The sequence below is a fragment of the Bolinopsis microptera genome, chromosome 6 (assembly GCF_026151205.1).
Source record: "Bolinopsis microptera isolate Bmic1 chromosome 6, MBARI_Bmic_1.0, whole genome shotgun sequence".
In the NCBI taxonomy this organism is placed as follows: Eukaryota; Metazoa; Ctenophora; class Tentaculata; order Lobata; family Bolinopsidae; genus Bolinopsis; species Bolinopsis microptera.
The window spans coordinates 14,505,095-14,517,763 of record NC_087077.1 but is presented as its reverse complement, the minus strand read 5'-3'; positions in this window follow the sequence as shown (position 1 = coordinate 14,517,763).

Sequence of the window (12,669 nt, the reverse complement as noted above, 5' to 3'; positions counted from 1 at the left end):
ATAAAGTACCTCTGGGCTGCCGATACAGTCTGGCCAGATTAGCTTCCAAGAAATGTGTTTTTTGTTGGTTATAATTCTGTCCGTCCGATTTCCTGTCTGCTTGTCTCCCTTAATTTTCTTGCTCTCAGTTCGTTGTGACAGAATTGTAATGATCAATATACTTATAATTATAAATATGATATGTTGTTATTGAGGTATGATCCCGAGCCTCAAAGCTATGAAAAATGACAAGGCTGCAGGCCAAACGCCCAGCAGTGAAGAAGCAGAGAAAAAGATAAAGAAGCCCTCAGAAAAAGGTACTGTTAAAATAAAAAAACCTATACTAAAGATTAAAGATGTTTCTAAAGATGTTTCTAAAGATGTTTCTAAAGATGTTTCTAAAGATTTTTCTAAAGATTTTTCTAAAGATTCTAAAGCCCCCCTAAAGAAAAGTGCCATTAACCCAAAAACAGTCCCCAAGTTTAATCTCAAAGGGCTGTGTTGTCGGTGTAAAAGTGATAACATGGCCTATGAGTCCATTTCTTGTCAGATATGTAAAGACGTTTTCCATGCATGTTGTAAGGATAAGGCTGGCACACTTATGCCCACGTCTATTTGTTCACGGACTTTCCTGACGAATATTTTGCCAGTAATTCACAAACACGGTAATACATATTCTCAAAGATATGGTGACTTTGGCTGGACATGTCCTAACTGTAAGAAAGCTCTCCTTGCAAAAACTGCTGTTAAAACTGCGGACTCAACTTGCAATACAAGCATGGACAGCACCAAGAGTGTGGCTAGCACCAAGAGTGTGGCTAGCACTGAAAGTGTGGCTAGCACTGAAAGTGGGACTACTACCACTACTGATACAACTTCAAGCAATGGAGATGAGAAGGCATTGATTGAAACTTTGAGCAATTTTAAAGTAAGTTTACTGTCAAGTGTAGAAGAACTTATTTCCATCAAACTTAAATCACACATAGATTCTTTGCTCACAGAAGTACCAAATCTTACACGAAGATCCAGCACCCCTAGTAGTGCATCATCTATCCCTAGTAGTGCATCAGCCCTAGCCCTGCAAACACCTAGTTCTTTAATTGCTTCCCCAATGAAGACTACCAGTTCACTTTCATCTTCAAAGAGCTACAGTGCTGCGTTGTCTCCTGAATCGGCTATAGATAGCTCCACTAGTACTGCTACTGAGAACTACATAGAACTAACCAAGAAGGAAACTCCTATGCAAAAACTTCCCTCTGGCAATATCCATAATAATTCTCCTGATAATCATGTTATCGTCCTCAATGTAGAAGCTAGTAATACTAATCTTGAGGAAGCAGGGAAGCTAGCTAGTAAAGCCCTTGGTACAATACCCATGATCTTCTTGACCCCTAAACCAAAGACAGGCAAAATTGTTATCTCCTTCCCTTCAGAAGAAGATAGAGAGGATGGGAAAATAGCCCTCGCAAACTCATCAGCTGTAACTTCGTCCAAAATCACTGTTAATGATGCAAAGAAAATGTTCCCGAAAGTCACAGTTACGAATATCCCAAACAACTTAATCTCCCACATTGTCTCTGAAAATCTATCAGTTCCTGAATTTCGAGAAAAGGTTAAAACCTTTATGGAACTGAAGCTTCTGGAAAAGAATCAATATGTTAAAGATTTGGTGACTAAGCATGATAGAACATTTAAAGTTGTGTATGTCAATTATGGAAGAGACTACACTACTGTTGGGATTAAAGTGTCTCCTGACATAAGGCATTTCCTGTTAAACAATCAGTCCATTTACATAGGAAATTCCAGATGTAAAGTAGTTGATAGATTTGATCTTAAGCAGTGCTTCCGATGTCAGAAACTGGGACACATTTCATCTCAGTGCAACGAAACTGATGTTATTTGCATGTATTGTAGTGCATCACACATAACACGGGCTTGTCCCTACAAAGAGGTCAGAAGAAGTCACAGATGCACCAACTGCTCACACTCCACCTATGAATCATACAGAGAATCTTGTAACACCCATCACTCTGGTGCTGAAAACTGTCCCATAATAATGCTGGAGAAAGAGAGTCTTAGACAAAGAACAGAGTACTCAAAAAACATGTGAAGACTACGCTTCTCAACCTAAATGTCGGACTGTTTAACACAAGGTCACTATGTAATAAAACTGCACAAGTATTTGAGCAACTGTCTGACTCCAATATCAATGCCTGTTTCCTGACAGAAACTTGGCTACGTAAGGGAGATACGTCAAAAATAGCGGAAATTAAAGACCTAGGCTATAATATTGTTCACCAATCTAGAGCTGGTAGAGGAGGTGGTGTCGCTATTGCCTTTAAGAAAGATCTTAGCTTCAATAAACGCCCTACAAAGACCCATAAATCCTTTGAACATGTTGAGAGTGTGCTGAAGTCAAGTTCCAATGACCTTCTTCGTTTCTGCTGTGTCTATCGATCTTGTACGGCTAAAATGTCCAAAATGACAGACTTTTTACGGGAATTTGATGAATATCTTGACAGTCTAACTCACCTTCCAGGTAGACTGATCATTGCTGGAGACTTCAATATCCATGTCGAAGACCTCACTGATCCTGATACGATAAATTTTATCCATCTCATATCAAACTATGGCCTCATCCAGCATATTTCCAGTTCAACACACATTGGGGGTGGAATCTTAGACCTTGTTCTTACTAGAAGCAATGCGTGTGATATGTTGAACATAAAAGATATAGATGTAGCTAAAACAGTAACAACATCAGATCACTACTTCGTAAATTTCTCTATTGCCTTTCCTCACCACAAAGGAAGCAACAAAGAAGATATGGTGGGCAGAAAGATATCAGATATAGACATAAATCTTTTTAAGGAGGATCTGTTGCTATCTGACATAAATGACCCCAACAAGTTTATTGACTGCAACTCTGCCACGGAACTCTATAACAAAGAACTTCGCAGAATTCTTGATAAACATGCTCCCCTTATCTGTTTTAGCATTAATCCTGATCAAAGCAAGTGGGTGGACACAAAATGTCAAACTGCCAGAAGGAAACGAAGAAAAGCTGAACGTGACAACAGGAGACTTAAAACTGCAGATTCAAAATTAGACTATAAAAAAGCTGTTAAGCATGCCGAGGCAGTTATAAACACCACTAGACAGCTATACTATGAAAATCGTCTGCAAAGCTGTGAGGACAATAAAAAAGATACCTACAAAATAGTCAATCAGCTGATGGATCGGGACATATCTAAAAACTTGAAGCCTAATAACAAACCTGCTGAAACTCTATGTGAGGAGATGAAAGAGTTTTTCAATGATAAAGTGGAAAAGATTTACTCTGCCATTAACAATGATACTGCAGCTGACATTCTTCTTGACCACTCTGAACCATTTCAAGGTGAAGCCTGGAGCCAATTTGAAACCATAAGCGACAATGATCTCAAAAAGATTCTTTCTGACCTTAACAAAAAAGAATGTGAAGAGGATCCCATCCCTCTAAAACTTCTAATGCAGTGTTTTAATGAAGTTAAACCAATTGTGTCATTTATTATCAATGACTCACTTGTCACTGGAAAATTTCCGTCAGTCCTAAAGAGTGCTCTTGTCAGACCAGCCATCAAAGATGATAAAGGAGATGTCAATAGCTTCAACAACTATAGACCGATTAGTAACTTACCTTTCCTCTCGAAACTCATTGAAAAGAGCGTCCAGAAACAGATGACCAAACATCTTGACTATCACAATCTTCATGCTGAGCATCAAAGTGGTTATAGGTCAAATCATAGCTGCGAAACTGCGACCCTTACCATCTACAATGATCTTCTTTGTATCAGTGACATGAAAAGTAAGGTTATCCTCCTCCTTTTGGACCTCAGTGCTGCTTTTGATACTGTAAATCATCACTTGCTCCTAAAAAAACTAAAAAAGGACTTTGGTTTTGAAGGTACTGTTCTCGAATGGTTTACATCATACCTTAATAACAGATCCTTCACAGTAACTATTGATAAATCAAGATCAAAGAGATGCTTCCTTAGAATTGGAGTCCCGCAAGGTTCAATTCTAGGTCCAATTCTGTTTATACTTTACACAAAGGAGCTCAATCAGATCGCAAAGAGACATGGATTTAACATCCACATGTACGCAGATGACACTCAACTGTACATTGAGTTTAACCCACTATTTCGAGATCTCTCAACAATCGAAGAGAGAATAACAAATTGTTTTGAAGATATTAAGACCTGGATGACCCAAAATAAACTCAAACTGAACCAAAACAAAACAGAAGCTCTTGTAGTACAGACCAAGAACAGTTACTCTTCATGTCCAGTCGATTCAATACAACTTGACAATGCAGCTGACCCTGTGGATGCATCCCGCACAGTGAAAAGTTTAGGTGTCCTATTTGATCAATTCCTAACATTTGAAGACCAAATAAATTCAATTATCAGTTGCTGCAACATCCATCTGAGAAACCTCCGAGTTATAGGCTCAAAGCTTAACTATGATCTAAAAAGACAGCTCATTCACTGCTTGATCTTTTCAAAACTAGACTACTGCAATGGACTCTTATACGGTTTACCTGATCTTCTAATAAAGAAACTCCAGAAGGTACAAAATTCCTGAGTTCGATTCTTGTTTGGTTGGAAAGCTATCAAAAAATGGGACAGTGTCACTCCATTCCTGAAAAAAGCCCATTTTCTTCCGATACGACAACGAATAGAGTATAAGATTGCTCTAACCGTGTTCAAATGCGTTAACAACATAGCGCCGGAGTATATCATCAAATGTATTGACATCAAAAGTCAACCTGTACGTGTACTAAGAACTGAAGAAGACTATTTCCTCCTAAATGTTCCTCCTATTTCAAACTATAGTAAAACCGAGAGAAGTTTCAGCTACTGCGGACCCTCTGTTTGGAATAAGCTTCCTTATCAATTGAGAACACTAACCGATATCGTCTTATTTAAAAAGAAACTAAAAACTCATCTCTTTGAAAACGTATTTGTATAAGTATCATGTATTACCTTTCTCATAAAATCCATACTTCATAAAAATAAGTTCTTATGTACATGTTACTCATGAGTCGCTTTAGATGGTTTGAACTGAATCTTTGGGTTTTGAGTTCTTTATGGCTATAAAGCGATGTATAAATTCCTACTTATTATTATTATTATTATGTTTGATTTCTTGTTAATGTTTGTCATTCAAATTTGGTAGACGGCCCAAACGTTAATGTGGCTCTTGCTCCCACATCCAGAAAGTTTTATATTTCCTCCCAGATGCGTTTTTTTCTAAATTCTGTGGCCCGCTCGCTTCACTCGCAAGTTTGGGGAGGGGGCTGTCGGCGAGCGAAGCAAGTCGACGTGTCCAATCCAGCTGCGCAGGGAGCGTAGCGAGCAAGCTGTGGCAGGGGTCTGGGGGCGCAGCCCCCAGCAGGGTCCAGGGGTGAAGCCCCTTGGCGGGGGCTAGGGAGCGCAGCCCCCCGGAAATTTTTTGCGAAATAGGGTGTTTTAGACGGCATTTGGCATTTAAGAAATTTGTAGGACAGCAATAAACTGGGATTGAAAAGAATCAAGTACTCACGTAAATTTGATAACTTCACAACAGCAATCTGCATTCTCCAATCAGAATATTTCACTGTGTTCCAAAACTGACAGGATGTTCCTCTTTGATTTTTTATACAATCGAAACATTTTCTTCAAAAATTTCCTCAATTAATTTGTCTTCATTCCAAAAAAATATTTCGAAATTTAGGAGTAACTTCTCAAAAATTTCCTCTTTTTCTCCCGTTTTTCCTCCCAAAAAAAATTTCCTCCCAGGCTGCCTGGCAAGATGGCGTGTTTCTGGATGTGGGCTCTTGCTATGTGTTGGTTCAGCCGAATTCTTTTCTTTCTTTTTTTAGATAGTTGTCATCCGGCCACACATTAAGCAACTTATATTGCAGCACCATTTATCAATTAGTATATCAAAATATATCGTTGTAATTTTGCATGGCTGAAATGTAACGCTTGATTTATTATTATCAAACTTTACACAAATCCAAAGTAGTTACTAAGAACATCCTAAAGACCTGATAAGTCTACTTAAAAGACTTGCAGAACTAAAAACTTACTATAAATGCAAAAAATGGAACTTAAAACTGAAATTATCAAAATCAAAAATTATGCAAAAAATTGAACTTAAAACTGAAATTATCGAACTAAACAAATTCAAAATAAATTTCTCCACAATTGGCGGTTCGAGGCTAAATACCTTAAGTCTGTCAAGTCGTCACTATTATTCAAATAAATATTTCTTTTATTCAAATCGTCTAAAATAGTTTTTAAAATATTACATGGATGTCTACCAATCCTACCCCTCATATTTGACATACTATCAACAGCAAAATTTAGAGCTAGTTGTGGTGGTGAGTTGCAGTCGCTACGAAGAATGTGCCCAAACATTTTCCAGCGGGATTTATGAACTCTCTCTGAAAGTGGAGTTACATTGCAACAAGCATACAAGTCCTTGTTGCTGATGATGCGGGGATAGGTCATGTTGATGATACGTCTTAGATGTTTGCGTTGACATACATCAACTTTATTGATAATGTTCTGTGGAGCTGCCCAGCTGTTAAGTGTTACAGTTGTACAATAAAACAGGGGTAACAAATGCTTCATACAGCTTGATTTTTACAGGAAGAGAAATGCGGGATTTCTCTGCCCATACCTTGCTGTATTTCTCAAAGGCAACTTAAGCAAGGATGCATCGGCGAGATATATCAGCCTTACTGCAGAGCTTGGATCCAAGAGAAATAGTGTTTCGCCAGGGCTCTCTGTTCTTCACGGGTTCACCCTTGGCGTCTACTTCGTCCTTATCTGCAATGTAGAAGTGGACATGTTCTGTTTTGTCCTCGTTAACAAACAGGTTCCATTCTTCAAGGATCTCCTTACATATAATGGGCAGCATTTCTCTAAGAGTTTCCTCATCTGCAAAATCGCCATCGTCGGCGTATTCCCATTCAATAGGCATGAGGGTCTTGGGGTTGAACGGTGGGTTAGGCCGAATGGTCATCACTACTGCACGGAAGTGGAACAAAGCTCCAGCAAAGTACAGTGTGAAGAATGCACCAGATGCAGCATCACCTTGAAACGAACCCTCGGATGTTTCAAACTCTAAGGAAATGGTGTTGTTGATTTTTTCCTCAATTTGGTGTTGGAGAGCAAGTATCTCGCCAAACGATTGCCATCCTCACAACAACCAGCATCAGCCAAAAGTTCCAGGATAACTGATCTCTTGATGGTATCGAAGGCCGAGCTCATGTCGATTCCCATCTTGTGGAACTCCCATCTCTTCTCTTCAAATCAAATCAAAATAGAACATTTTAGAACATTTGAATATAATTTGAAACATTACAGAAATGTTGTACAAATCGCTCAAACACACACACTCGGTTTTAATTCGGTAAAATTCCATTCGAAAATTAAATGATTCTCAAAATGTAGGTGTCTAATGAAAATGTGATACTGTGTGACAAAGTTAAGAATGTCGTAGTGAAAGAGAGTTAACTGTCGATAAATTCATGTGAGGTACTATCGAAGTTCAAAATGTTGTGTTGGGTGACATGATAATGACTGATAAGAAAAAGTTTTCATGTCAACTGTGCCAAATCCATAACAGTGTGATTACTGTCAAAGTGTCTACCACTAGGTACTTGGACGAACAAGTGTACCCGAGGTGTTCTGAGAGAATAAGGGGACAGGCTTGGGAACACGAACGCGCGCTAGTCGCTAGGGCAAAAAAGTGAAATGCACAGTAAGCGAGTTAAAAAACGGAAATTAAAATGCCGTTTGGGCCAAATGCAGTGAGCCAGTAAGGTACGGTCGTAGGAGCAAGTGGCTCTGAATACTAAAACTGATGAGGCTGATGCTGAAAATGAAGACTGAAAGAGGGGGAAGCAAAGGAGAAGGACAGGATGCAGGGGGACAAGAAAAAAGAAACAAGAGTGGAGACAAACCACCTTCTGAGGTCTGGCTAAAATCAGAATGCAGTGAGCGGCCCATGTAACATAATCGTCCGTGGCAGTCTACCCCGTACGCAGACTACGGTCCAAGATTTCAGGCGCCAGAATACACCTTTTGGTGCAGAGCTGGTCACGACCAGGGTCCTCTCGGATACCCCGTCTCGGAGGTCGGGCCAATGGAGCGATCCATTGCTGTACTGACAACCATTGTAACCCTATCACCCTGAAGGCCCCACAGTTCCTACATGGACGCACGGCCGGAAGCCCATGTAGGGACGGAAAGTCCCAAGAGTCGCGCATAGCACCCGTCACAGATCCAAAGCAAGAGGAGAAGGAAAGGAAGAACGAGAAAAGCAAAAAAGAGCTGAAGGACTACTTTCCATCTTCATCACGAAGGCTGTCTTTGTGCTTGAGGTTCAGACTGTACATTTCTCTGATGGTTGAGCATGAAAGTCTAATCAAGTTCACATCCTGCTCGTTAAGGTTACCGTAAAGATCTTGGGTACGAGAGAGAGTGTTGACAATGTTGGTCAGTCCGTTGTCATTGCTGTTTCCCAAGCTTTCACTAGCTCTGGTAAACTTGTCTCTGATAGCCTTCCCTTGTGGGCAGGAAGTGAGAAAGTGTGTTTCATCCTCTATGATCCCGGTTGATCCTTTCAGTTCACAAAAGGTGCAAATATGATGACACAAACATCATCACACATCATCAAAAATATATCTACTAAAGTTTAAAAATTATCTTAAATCTATTGGCCTAAAAAACCAAGTTAAAATGAATCTAATTTACATACTTTCCACTACTATATAAGTTGATGAGGTCCCCACGTATTCGCCGCTCTGCCAGCGTTGTTAAATTGAGGATTTCCAGTCGACGACTGTATGGAAGAGTACCCACCTCGTCAATCAGACGGGTAAATCGCCTCTGGACGCTCTCCAGCTACTCCAAGATGATCCCCCAACTTCCATGAGCCGCAACTGGACTCCACAATTGAACACAATACTCTAAATGGGGTCTTATCAAAGCTTTGTAAATGGATATCATCACAGATTTTTCCCTGATAATCAGATTTATATAAACAATCCAACATATCATTCTGTTGGCTTTAGATATTGAAGCCTTAATCTGTTCATTCCAAAGGAGAGAGTTATGGGTTATAAGTAAAATACAATTTTAAGTAAAATACAATTTTTATTTTCCACAGAAGAATCAATACATATTGAATTATAAATATCCGATAATTCCATTAATAATCATTAAAAGTTGCTTAGTCATTTGTAAAATCAAAAATAAAAAGCCGTACGCTGAACTGTGAACGCGCGCGGCGCCTTTTCTGCAGCTGTCTAGCTTCAAGCTTGTAGCCGCTAACATCAAAGCCGCCGCGCGCGCCCAGTGCTGGGGTGCATTCTCATTGACAATTAAACTTGGTCAAAGATAGTTATATACAATTCCTAAATTAAATCAATAATCATGTTAATATATGAGTATTCAACACTACTCGACAACAAATATTTGCCGGCCCATCAACGATTCAGTCGCCGAAACAAAAATCAAATGTTTGCTTTTTCGTTTCGGGGACTGTTTGAACTCAGTACTATATCCGACTAATCATACTTTATAATGGTTAAGATACAAAGTAAAAAGATTTTCCTCGATGGGCCGGCATTCCACATTCGCAACCGCGAAACGTTTTGAGTACGACGAACGATGACACCACCACCAGCCGTTAATTAATAAGTCCATGGGTGACGGGATAAAGTTAAAGTAAGATGTGTAATTTCATATTGCCTATCACCTATCACCAAAGTTACTTTGCATATACTGCTTCTAGTTACACGATAGCGATCTCAGTTCCCAATAACGTGTGACCCAACAGAAGGGATTGTGGAAGGACACGTACATTTTTCATTAACACGTGCCCTGATTACCCCCTCCGTTGAGCTACTATACGGGGAACGTTGACCGCCAGTCTGTAGTCAGATCGTTAATAAATTTTACTTTAAAATTGGTTGCCGGGTGATGGTGTCAGTGAGAGACGTTAAGTTAGGTGAACATTGGTACAAAAATATAATAATATAGCAGTTTATCTCAAAGTTAAAATCACTATTTGTTAAAGTATACAAACAGTTCTATTCAAAAGAACAAAGTCCGAGAGCAGAGATAAGAGAAGATTTGGAGACTATACACGCATATGTGGGGTTTAAATTTGGTATTAGTAATTTTAGGGTTCGACCGAAAATGTTGGTCGGTTGGTTAATAGGTTGACGGATGTTACTCGTCTAAATTTCTTCGAAGTAGCGCGCGCCGGGCCAGATCATTAACAATGGTCAAGTTAATAGGGAGTGCACTGTTGTAGCGCGATGCACTACTGGGTCGCGCGCGCATCAAATAATGCTTCTCTTCGGTAGATCGGCGAGATGCACCGCTGTGCCTCACCGAGCTGCGAAGGATTGACATCGTGAATCAAGGAGCACTGGAGCAGTAACAATATTATCTGATCTAACCAAACGAAGCAAGAAGCATTATTGAATGCGCGGCCCAAAAGTGCATCAAAACGCTACAACATTTAAAAACATTTTTATTTTTTATTTTAAATTTATATTTTTTGAAAACAAATTTTCTTATTTTGTTTTTTATTTTTATCTTTTTCGGTTTTTGTATAAATTAATAATTTTCAAATTACGTCTCGTCACTTGTTACCAACTAATATTTACTAAACTAAAATGCGCGTGCAGGGTTGACCATTGTTAATGGTCTGGCCCGGCGCGCGCTACTTCGTAGCACTTGCCATCCGGCCATAACATTTCGAGAAGAAAGCGGCGCGCGCTACTTCGAAGAAATTTAGACGAGTAACATCCGTCAAACGCAGGGTCGCTAATGTTAAACAATATAAATCAAATCAAATTAATCAATCAAAATATAATGACACAAACATCATCACACATCATCAAAAATATATATTTATTAAAGTTTAAAATTATCTTAAATCTATTGCCTAAACAATTACCAAGTTAAAATGAATCTTATTTGCATACATACTTTCCATTACTATATAAGTTGATAAAGCGGGTTTTTTAAAGCAACATGAAGATTACACATAAAATATTCAGTGTGCTTCTTTTTTATAGTTACTGGGCCGCGCTCAGCCTGTCATTCCGCCCAATCTCTATTCGGCGTTGTTTATGAACATAATAGCCTGAGGTCCCCAGGTAATTTTATAGTAGTCCATTGATGATAATTTAATAAATTGAATTTAACCTTTATGGATGATACTGCAGTGAACGGTAAATAAACGTGGTTTACTAAATAAAAACCATTACTAAATAAAACCATTGCACAATATATAACTCTGCGCGTTGCCGAGATGTGACAGGTTATTGATTTGATTACTTTTACCCTGTTACTAAAGCTCTTAAAATGTTCAGTACCAAATACAGAAGCAAAATCGACGAAGCTTTTTTTAATATGTGTCTGGACAAGAGCTTAAATAACATCTGAGCGTCATTCTCTATAGTCTTGGAAACGATTAGCATTTCTTTAGCTTTGCGAAGTAAAGTAGTGGGACGTTTATTCAATACATTGATGTCCATCCTCAGTGCCACAACATTCGTTCTCTAACTTTAAATCATATATTATTTTGGTTTCGACGTAAGGAGATGGCAGCTAAAATATAGAAAATTCGTCAATAAACGAAAACTAATCCGGATTAAGAGATGGGGAGACAGTATGGTCAGTGAGGTAGGAAATGATTAATTTAACCCTTTCGTTTTTTAACCACTATGTCTTCAGAATGTAACAGTAGCTTTGAATGAGATCAAACTTTTGGTGACAGAATAGCTGATTTGATATTATTAAACCAGATGATATTTTCAGTATATTCTAAAATTACCCATTTTCTATGGCCCTTTCATCCCTCAGCGCATTGTAATTGAGCACTTTAGTGACTATTAGATCTATTATATATTTTATATAGTTTAGCTTATACACACTATGTGTTGGAATCTAATGTTGTCAACAATCGTATAAGACAACTTTATTGATTGAAATAAATTTTCGTGCACATACAGAATGAATGGTTAATAATTTAATATATATGTAGACCAAGCTCTGTGCACGGGATGCTTCCTGGAAGAATCCAGTTCTTTTAGCGGGGCACCCTACCTAAAGCCAAATTGAGATATAATAATCATATTCCTAGGGAAATAATCAGAAATCGAATACCAATCGCTGTTGAATACCAATCGCTGTTGAATAATTCAACCTGGAGAGTACTTAATGGCTGAAAATTTGGCAAATTGGTCACCTTAATTGCAGCGTTTTTTGTCTCATAATTTGCTGTATACTAAAATAATCTGGGCAGGTGAGGAATCGCACTATTTGCAAAATATTAATTCACCTACATATCATGTTGCCCCTGATTCTTGTGAAACATGATAATCAAGTTCGGAGTGTTAGCTTAACATATGTGTTCTGGCTTGCAGACTCAGTTGTGGCACCTAATTGTGCCTTTCTTCCGACCCACTGTTTCGGTGGGTAGTTGAAGCACCTTCTACAAACAAGAGCCGCTTTGACCTACTTGCTGTGAGGTGTATCATCTACATGAGTCGGGCATCACATTTATGTTTATAGAACAATATATTCATTGAAGTGTATTAATTTTTTAGATCTTTAATTTAATATAAATTAT